The following is a 9,868-nucleotide window of genomic DNA, read 5'->3' as shown; positions in this document are numbered from 1 at the left end:
AAAATACATTTTCCAGATTTCTCAGGTATTAAAATGAGGGAGGGAGAAGGGCATTGTGGGTAGGGACTTGGAAAAATCTTTTTCCTATTCTAAAGAAATAAATTCAGTTACAAAACAAAACACTATTTTTTTTGAGAGGAAGCCAAAGCATGCATGATGCGGGACCTTAGTTCCCCCACCAAGGATCAAACCCGTGACTCGTACAGTGGAAGTGCAGTCATACTCACTGAATCCCCGGGCAAGCCCCACAAAACAATGATATTTTCACTAAAGACAAAATACACCAGGGTTTGTGCTAAGCACCTCGGGGGTGCATTCTTCCAAAAAATCTTTTATCTTTAGATTTCTTTTTTTTGAAAAAAAAAAAAAAAATGGTGAGCCCTATCTACATTTAATAACAAAAGGACAGAGTGATTGGGAAAGAAGTGTCAGAAAAATTTCTGATTTTGATGCAGGCTCTTACCCTGGTTGAACTGATGCTTTTGAGCTCTGGTGTTGGAGAAGACTCTTGAGAGTCCCTTGGACTGCAAGGAGATCTAACCAGTCCATCCTAAAGGAGATCAGTCCTGGGTGGTCTTTGGAAGGACTGATGTTGAAGCTGAAACTCCAATACTTTGGCCACCTGATGCAAAGAGCTAACTCATTTGAAAAGACCCTGATGCTGGGAAAGATTGAGGGCAGGAGGGGAAGGGGATAACAGAGGATGAGATGGTTGGATGGCCTCATTGACTCAATAGAATTGAGTTTGAGTAAACTCTGGGAGTTGGTGATGGACAGGGAAGCCTGGCATGCTGCAGTCCATGGGGTCAAAAAGAGTCAGACACGACTGGGCGACTGAACTGAACTGAACCTACCCTGGTTGTCTACAGGTTTTAGATTTTTGCCTCTAATGTCATCTCCTGGAGGGTCTTCTGGTCCCCCTCTGCCTATGCGGCCCCTCTTGCACATCAGTTTGTTCAGTCTTCAGAGCACTTATCACAATCTGTATTTATCAGGTACATTTTCACTTGATTTTCAGTCTCTCTGTCCCCTTTAGAATTTAAGCCGTGACCTTGACCGTTCATGGCTGCAAGGCCCAAGCAAATATATGTAATGCACAAAGTGTGAGGAGCAATGTATTAAATATCGTAGAAGGAACAAATCAGACAAGGACTGTATGAAGGGCTGAGAGTATGAGTGAATGAATGAAGGAGTGAAGGCGTGAGTAGATGACTGAGTGAATGACTGTTAGGTGAGTCAATAAACGAGTAAGTGGATGAATATCTGCAAAACTGGTTAGGTGGCTGAGTAAACGAGCAGGTCGGCAAATGAGTTAGTGAAGGAGGGAGCAAATGGATGAATGGCTTAGGGAGTAAAACAGTAAACGAATGAGTGCATTAGGAAGGGAATGAATGAGTGAGCTAGTCAACGCGTGAGTGAATGACTGAGTGACTAGATGAGTGTGTAAAAATGGTTGGATCTCATTGGCCATCATTCGCTCTGTGACTGTGGTGATGCCATGTGACTTCGCCAAGCCCATTTTCTAATCTGCAAAGCGAGGTTTACGCCTGATGGAAAGGAATGAAGTTTCTAGAGGAAAATTTCCAAAGGACTCGGCTCATACTCTGCTCTTAGTAAACAGGAAGGTGCAGTCAGGTCCTTGTTAGAACAAAATAGCCCAAGAATTTTGCTAGAATCTGAGTTGGAAACATGGCACCATTTTCCAAGCTGATGGTAATTTTAGTAAATTGATAACAGAACTGCATGTTCCCAGGTTGACCTCTCCAGGACTGCATTTGTGTTTTGTTTTGTTTTTGGGCCACATCATGGGGCAGGCAGGATCTTTTTCCCTGACCAGGGATCGAACCTGTTCCCCCTGCAATGGAAAAGTGGGTTCTTAACCACCGGACCACCAGGAAAGTCCCAAGATCTCATTTTTAATACGTACACAGGAAATGTGATCTGTCAGAATGGTAGGTTGTAGCCCTTAAGGGCAAGCCCTGTGTTCTTCAAGGCTGAGTGCCTGCAGCAAACCTTGAAAGTGAAAGTGAAGTTGCTCAGTCGTGCCCGACTCTTTGCCACCCCATGGATAGTAGCCTGCACCAAGCTCCTCCGTCCATGGGATTTTCAAGGCAAGAGTACTGGAGTGGGTTGCCATTTCCTTCTCCAGGAAATCTTCCCAACCCAGGGATCGAACCCAGGTCTCTCATACTGTAGACAGATGCTTTACTGCCTGAGCCACCAGGGAAGTCCTTATCTGCAGCAAAACTTATCTGCCATTTAAATCTGAATCGATCAGTTGGCTAACAATTGAATTTCTCAGCTGAAGTCTGGAAATTGAGGATTCTAGGTGAGTGGATCTAGCTGGCATACTCTTACATACAGAAGACAAAACCCGACAAAGCTGATTCTGTGAATTCCTAATAATAATAACAGTGACAAAGACTAGATGCCAGATGCTGGTCTAGCCAGTTTAGATGTATTAAAACTCCAAGTCTGTAGACAGGGTTATAGCATGGTGTATGAAAATGATGGATTCAAAGAGGTTAAGTAACTGGCTCAAGGACACACAGCAAGAAAGCTAAAAAGCTGGGTTTTAAATTCAGATCCTCCAAAAGAACCTATATTCTCTAGGCCAGTGTTTTTCAAACTTTTTAGTATTGTGCCTCTTAAGGAAATTTTTTAGACATTTTTTTCCTAATGGCCCCGAGCCCCATGAAACTTTAATATTACAGATACTGTGACATTAAAAAGAAACTTTAATATTACAGATACTGTAATATTAAACACTGCACACCTGTATATGTACTGTACGTGTATCTTTGCTTTCTTACACAGAGTAAGATTTTTGGCCCCACCCAGAGTCAGTCTTAACCCTCCTTGAGAACGTTTGCTCTAAATTGCCTTCCTTGATGATAATCACGATGGTGTGATCACTCACCTAGAGCCAGACATCCTGGAATGTGAAGTTAAGTGGAGCTTAGAAAGCATCACTATGAAGAAAGCTAGTGGAGGTGATGGAATTCCAATTGAGCTGTTTCAAATCCTGAAAGATGATGCTGTGAAAGTGCTGCACTCAATATGCCAACAAATTTGGAAAACTCAGCAGTGGCCACAGGACTGGAAAAGGTCAGTTTTCATTCAAATCCCAAAGAAAGGCAATGCCAAAGAATGCTCAAACTACTGCACAATTACACTCATCTCACATGCTAGTAAAGTAATGCTCAAAATTCTCCAAGCCAGGCTTCAGCAGTACGTGAACCGTGAACTTCCAGATGTTCCAGCTGGTTTTAGAAAAAGCAGAGGAACCAGAGATCAAATTGCCAACATCTCCTGGATCACTGAAAAAGCAAGAGTTCAGAAAAACATCTATTCCTGCTTTATTGACCTTGCCAAAGCCTTTGACTGTGTGGATCACAATAAACTGTGGAAAATTCTGAGAGAGATGGGAATACCAGACCACCTGACCTGCCTCTTGAGAAATCTGTATGCAGGTCAGGAAGCAACAGTTAGAACTGGACATGGAACAACAGACTGGTTCCAAATAGGAAAAGGAGTATGTCAAGGCTGTATATTGTCACCCTGCTTATTTAACTTATATGCAGAGTACATCATGGGAAACGCTGGGCTGGAAGAAACACAAGCTGGAATCAAGATTGCCGGGAGAAATATCAGTAACCTCAGATATGCAGATGACACCACCCTTATGGCAGAAAGTGAAGAGGAACTAAAAAACCTCTTGATGAAAGTGAAAGTGGAGAGTGAAAAAGTTGGCTTAAAGCTCAACATTCAGAAAACGAAGATCATGGCATCTGGTCCCATCACTTCATGGGAAATAGATGGGAAACAATGGAAACAGTGTCAGACTTTATTTTTTTGGCTCCAAAATCACTGCAGATGGTGATTGCAGCCATGAAATTAAAAGACTTACTCCTTTGAAGGAAAGTTATGACCAACCTAGATAGCATATTCAAAAGCAGAGACATTACTTTTCCAACAAAGGTCCGTCTAGTCAAGGCTATGGTTTTTCCGGTGGTCATGTATGGATGTGAGAGTTGGACTGTGAAGAAAGCTGAGTGGTGAAGAATTGATGCTTTTGAACTGTGGTGTTGGAGAAGACTCTTGAGAGTCCCTTGGACTGCAAGGAGATCCAGCCAGTCCATTCTGAAGGAGATCAGCCCTGGGATTTCTTTGGAGGGAATGATGCTAAAGCTGAAACTGCAGTACTCTGGCCACCTCATGTGAAGAGTTGACTCATTGGAAAAGACTCTGATGCTGGGAGGGATTGGGGGCAGGAGGAGAAGGGGACGACAGAGGATGAGATGGCTGGATGGCATCACGGACTCGATGGACATGAGTTTGAGTGAACTCCGGGAGTTGGTGATGGACAGGGAGGCCTGGCGTGCTGCGATTCATGGGGTCGCAAAGAGTCAGACACAACTGAGCAACTGAACTGAACTGAACTGAACTGATGTGTATCCTTGCTTTCTTACGCAGAGTAAGATTTTTGGCCCCACCCAAAGTCAGTCTTAACCCTCCTTGAGAATGTTTGCTCTAAATTGCCTTCCTCAGCCAGGGGCTTACTGCCCTCCTTCATGTTGTTAGCCTGGCTTGAGGGGAGCTGGAGGGGATGGGTATTGTGGTTGCCATGCTTCCCTCCAAAATGCAGATCCGGATCATCTAAACTTCCCATTTTGAATACACATTAAACCATTTTCATCCAAAAATAGTATTTGGTCCCTAATACCAGCTATTTGGGCTTCCCAGGTGGCTCAGTGGTAAAGAATCTGCCTGCAATGCAGGAGACGCAGGTAGACATGGGTTCAATCCCTGGGCTGGGAAGATAGTCCTGGAGAAGGAAACGGCAACCCATTCCCAGTATTCTTGCCTAGAGCATCCCATAGACGAGCCTGGAGGGCTACAGTCCATGGGGTTGCACAGAGTTGGACGTGACTGACCGTGCACACACACACACACACACACAAGCCATTTACTATTTCTGAGTCCATTCCTTGACCTCAGCCTCATGTTTTGAAATTTCACGGATAGAATCAAGGAGCAGGGAGGTTTTCCAAAAACAAAGTGGACTTTAAAAAAAAAAAAAAAAGAATGAACAGTGTGGATCCTTTTTGATTCTGAGTCAAAACCTCATGGCCTTAAGTCCTCAAGAGCCCCAGGGAGGATTGTGCAAACCCCCCACCCCTTGCCTTTCACTAATCCCTGGAGACTCAGGGGTCTGTCTGAAGTGGTCTTCAAGAGCTTCTGGGGTGGCGGGGTGCCTCACTGGGGACCCACTTGAGCCTCCCGGCTGGCCATGCACAATAAGGCTGCATTCTTGCCTGATTTCCGCTCAGTCCAGCTCTCTCTGACCCTGAGACGAGGGACCACAAACAAGGCTCTTATTGGAGGGGCTGACATGGTGAGGCCAGCTTTTGTGCCTCCGCAGTTCCAGTAGGATCTCCCCCAACCGGCCCCCTGCTCTCGTCCACTTCCTCCCCACTCCTGTGAACTGATGTCAGCTCCAGAAAGAATGGGATTGTTCTCCGGGACTGCCCGGCGGCAGGGCCCATGGTCCCAGCCTGGGAGAGGGAGCGGGCGTGGAATCAAGGAAGCACCCACCACCTACCACCCTGAAGATGGAAAACTCATTAAACGTCTTGCCAAAGACGCCCTCATCCGCAGGCGCCCATTCCAAAGTTTGAATGAACAAAGCTGGCATTCCTGATGGGGGTGGGGGGAACGTTTGCAGTCCCTTCTGAGCTCATAAAAAAACCAAGACAGTACAGAAAGGAAATGGAGCAGGGAGGGTGGGAGTGGGGGTCAGAGGGGGGTGGTTTTGAAGTCTATCCTCGGCTACAAATGTGTGCCCGCCCTGTTTTCTCTGAGGTCTCATGGCCTTCAGCCAGTGAAACGCAGCATTTCCGTGGGTGCCCAGGGACTTTGATGTGAAGCATGAGGTACCTTTTAGGAAACAGAAGCTAACTGAAATTCAGCCTGGAATCTTAACTGTGTGAGGTGGCTGAGGGCCTTGGGAATTCCACTGGCCCAGTGTACCCATTTCACAGTGATGAACATGGAGGTCGGGAGGAAAAGAAGGAACTTACCTGGAGCTCCTTCCCGGACCTCAACTCCTGGTAGACCCTAGGTGCTTCGTGTACGACTGTTTCCACAATAGGCTTCTTCTTTTAAAATGTTTATTTCTTTATTTGGCTGCACCAGGTCTTAGCTGCCACACTTGGGATCTTTAATCTTTTTTTCAGCATGCAGAATCTTAAGCAGCGTGTGGAATCTTTAGTTGCAGTATGCAAAGTCTTAGTTGTAGCATGTGGCATCTAGCTCCCCGACCAGGGATTAAACCCAGGTCCCCCTGCTTTGGGAGCTTGGAGTCTCAGCCACTGGACCACCAGGGAAGTCCCCCACAACAGTCTTCTTCTGCCCAAAGCTTTCCATTGCATGTCACATCTTTGCGGAACAAGTAGAGAAATCTGCTCTTCGGTGACGCCCAGAGACACCGAGGAAACCTCTGGGAATTGAATTCACTGCATAACTTCACTCTATCTGGTGGGCGGCCATCTGCAAGCCAAGGAAAGAGGCCTCAGGAGAAACTATCCCTGCCCACTCCTTGATCTTGGACTTCCAGCCCACAAAGCTGTAAGCTAATACGTTTGTGCTGTTGAAGCTCCCCAGTCTGTGGTCCTGTCTTACAGCAGCCCAAGCAAAATGAAGTCCCTCAGTGTTAAGCTCACTTGTCCTATGATGTCTGCCTTAATCTTCCTAGTGATGCTGAGAGTGGGGGATTGTATTTTAGTCACTAAGTTGCATCTGACTCTTTGCAACCCCAGGGACTGTAGCCCACTAGGGTCTTCTGTCCATGGAATTTCCCAGGCAAGATTACTGGGTTGCCATTTCCTCCTCCAGGGGCTCTTCCCCACCCAGGGATCAAACCCGTGTGTCCTGCATCCCAGGAGGTTTCTTTACCACTTGAGCCACCTGGGAAGCCCTAAGGGGGGGCATAGCATGTCTCTTTTCTAAGTAGGAGGGCTTCCCAGGTGGCACTAATGGTAAAGAAACTGCCTGCCAATGTAGGAGATGCTGGAGGGAAACAAGGGTTTGATCCCTGGGTCGGAAGATCTCCTGGAGGAGGGCACAGCAACACACTCCAGTATTCTCAGCTGGAGAATCCCACGGACAGAGGAGCCTAGCGGGGTGTCCATAGGATCACAAAAGAGTCAGGCACCATCGAAGTGACTTAGCACGCTAAGTAGGAAGACAGGAGAATGGTTGTCTGCCTGGAGAAGGACAGATTTTGAAACTGGCAACATGGTGATGGACAGAGAATAAGGAAGAGGCGCACACAGAGGGGAGGGGGAACCAGGGGGCCAGTTGAGAGGCTGTGTCATGGACAGATGGGCAAAGAGCAGGAACCTATGAGTACATTGATGGGAAGATGGCCAGAGATGCCGGGGGAGAACCAGAGGGCCTGGGGGTCATGGGAACTGAAGGGAGGAAGAGGCGTGGAGAAGGCATGGTCACCAGGATCAGTGGAGCCAGGAGAACCGAAGAAGATAAGGCCATGACCTTGAGCAGCTTTAGCCCAGTGCTGAACATCCCAGCAGTGGATTTAGTGCCAAGAGATGGAGGTTGATCCCTCAGCAATCCCTTTCCAGGAATATACTTAGTTTGACTTGATCTTGGAGCAGGGACTTTTACGCATTTGGGAAGAAGGGCAGGGGTGCTCACTCTGAGAATCCGACGAAAACCTGGGACCATCTCCCTCGAAAAATGCCCCTCTGCGCAATCACCCGCCACCTTTGCCTACGATGCCAGGGGGTCATGGATCCAATAAACCAGAGCCCAGGAGGAAGAAATCTAATCATACAAACTTTAGAGCTGGGGTTCAATGCCTTCCTTCCTGTTCTTTTCAAAGCCTCTTTGGACTCAAAAAGAAGAAAATGTTAGTGGTCTTTTTTTCTCACTGCTAAACATGACTTATGAAATTTGAATCCCCTGGAGGGATTATCAATACCTCTAAATGGTTCAGTTTTTCTTTGGAATTACTCAAGGAAACTAAACAACAACAACAACCAATACCAAGGCCAGGGCCTGTCCTCCAAACTCTGATTCCACCAGTCTGAGGCTGAATACAAATCTGACGTGTGTTTGTGGGGAGGACAGCTGCTTCAGATGAGAGGTTGTCATAGATGCAAAGTCATCGGAGATAATACACCTGCTGGATTGTCATCGTCTCTGCCCGTGTTTTGATCCACACTCAACGTTTGTATCCTCCTTTGCGCTTGCTGAGTTGGTCTTTTTTTTTTTTACTGAATGCTGTGTTCTCTGGCCCTGAAATGGCTTCAGGTCCTGACATAAAACCTTGACCTTCCCGGTCCTTCCTTTGCTTATCTCTAAGCGAGGGGTAAGCCTGCCAACCTCCTGCTTCCCTGAGTGGCGTGAGCAACAGCGATAAATAAATAAGAAAACAGGCAAGAAGCTTATGTCCTCGGGGGCTCCTGGTTCTACTTGTTGTCACCGGACCCCAGCTTGCCTTACTCCAGACTCTGTTTTCTTTTGAAGTAAACGACCGCCGTCTATAAAACTTTAATGCAGGGATTTCCCATTGTTGGGATGTCCGTGAGGCACAGGCTTTCGTTTCACTGTGTGTATACTAACTGACCAGGAGGAGGAACTGACTGGGAGGTCTGGGAGTTGTTGGCTTGTTTCTGGAAATGCACAGGCTTATGTCCACTTGAGCAGACAGTCTCTCAGACTCCATCCCTGACAATAATGGCAGGTGGGCATTGGACTTATTCTATGTCGGCCCCGGACTCTCTGTTGTATCTATATTATCTCCCAACAACCCCATAAAGCAAGGATTACTCTCAATCCTATTTTAAGAGCAGAGAAATGAAGGTTCCTGGAGCTGAAGCTTTTTTTTCCCTCCTAAGGAAACTGGAAAAGGGGTGAGGTGGGGGGATGGGAGGGATGGTGGGGGGGGGTGGGGGGGGTTGGAGGGGAGGATGAGGGGTGGCGGGTAAGGATGGAGAAGGGTACAAAATGACTCCACAATTCATTCTCTTCTCAGAAATTAGAGAAGGTTTATTTTCAGTTTTTAAAAACTCCTCTACCATTTCCTTTGGACAAATCCGCGTGATTATCGATTTGAATTTCTCAAAGCCAAAACTCTCCTGTCTAAAGATGTCAAGGAAACTAGTCTGGCAAACAAAAAGCACAAAAGAGAAATAAAAAAATCCTTTTTGCGCCTTGTTTTCTTTTCTAACGGGCGTGCTCACACACACACACACACACACACACACAGAGGTGTGTGAACACTGTTGTGGCTTTGATGTTCCCTACTTGGGGAGCGTTTCCACTGTCAAATTGCTAGGGGGTGGAGTGTGCCTCTGGGATGGGGTTTTGATGGAAACACAAAGGTTATTGACCTCAAACACAAATTGGCTTGGCCCTCTAGAGTTTGCCCGGCTTCTAGCCTGCTCTCCTTAGCTACCAGGGCCCTGTTCAACCCGGGACAAAACAAACAGGGGCTGTCGGGAGAATTGCCTCTTCAAGGGCACAATGAGAAGGAGAAGTGGAAACAATTACGCCAATAATTCAGACCGGGATGTTAAAACACTCACCATACAACCCCGACGTTTACCTAAATTATCTGGGTAATTGCCTCCATTTTCAGCTTGGATTTGGGCTCTGTAAATCCTGGGGCTTCCAAATGATAAATAAGGAGGCTCTGCCTGAAGCCAAAGCTGAAAGAGAGGGAGGTAAGGCCTCATTGTAGGAAGAACACGGAGGAGGAGTCCCCGAACTCTGTGATGAAGTCACCCTTCGGGTGCAAAAACCTGGGCTCAACACTGAAGTTCTTGGAGCCTCCGTTTTC

The sequence above is a fragment of the Oryx dammah genome, unplaced genomic scaffold (assembly GCF_014754425.2).
Source record: "Oryx dammah isolate SB20612 unplaced genomic scaffold, SCBI_Odam_1.1 HiC_scaffold_12, whole genome shotgun sequence".
Taxonomy (NCBI): Eukaryota; Metazoa; Chordata; class Mammalia; order Artiodactyla; family Bovidae; genus Oryx; species Oryx dammah.
The sequence above is the reverse complement of the archived record's forward strand: the minus strand, read 5'-3'. Positions refer to the sequence as shown.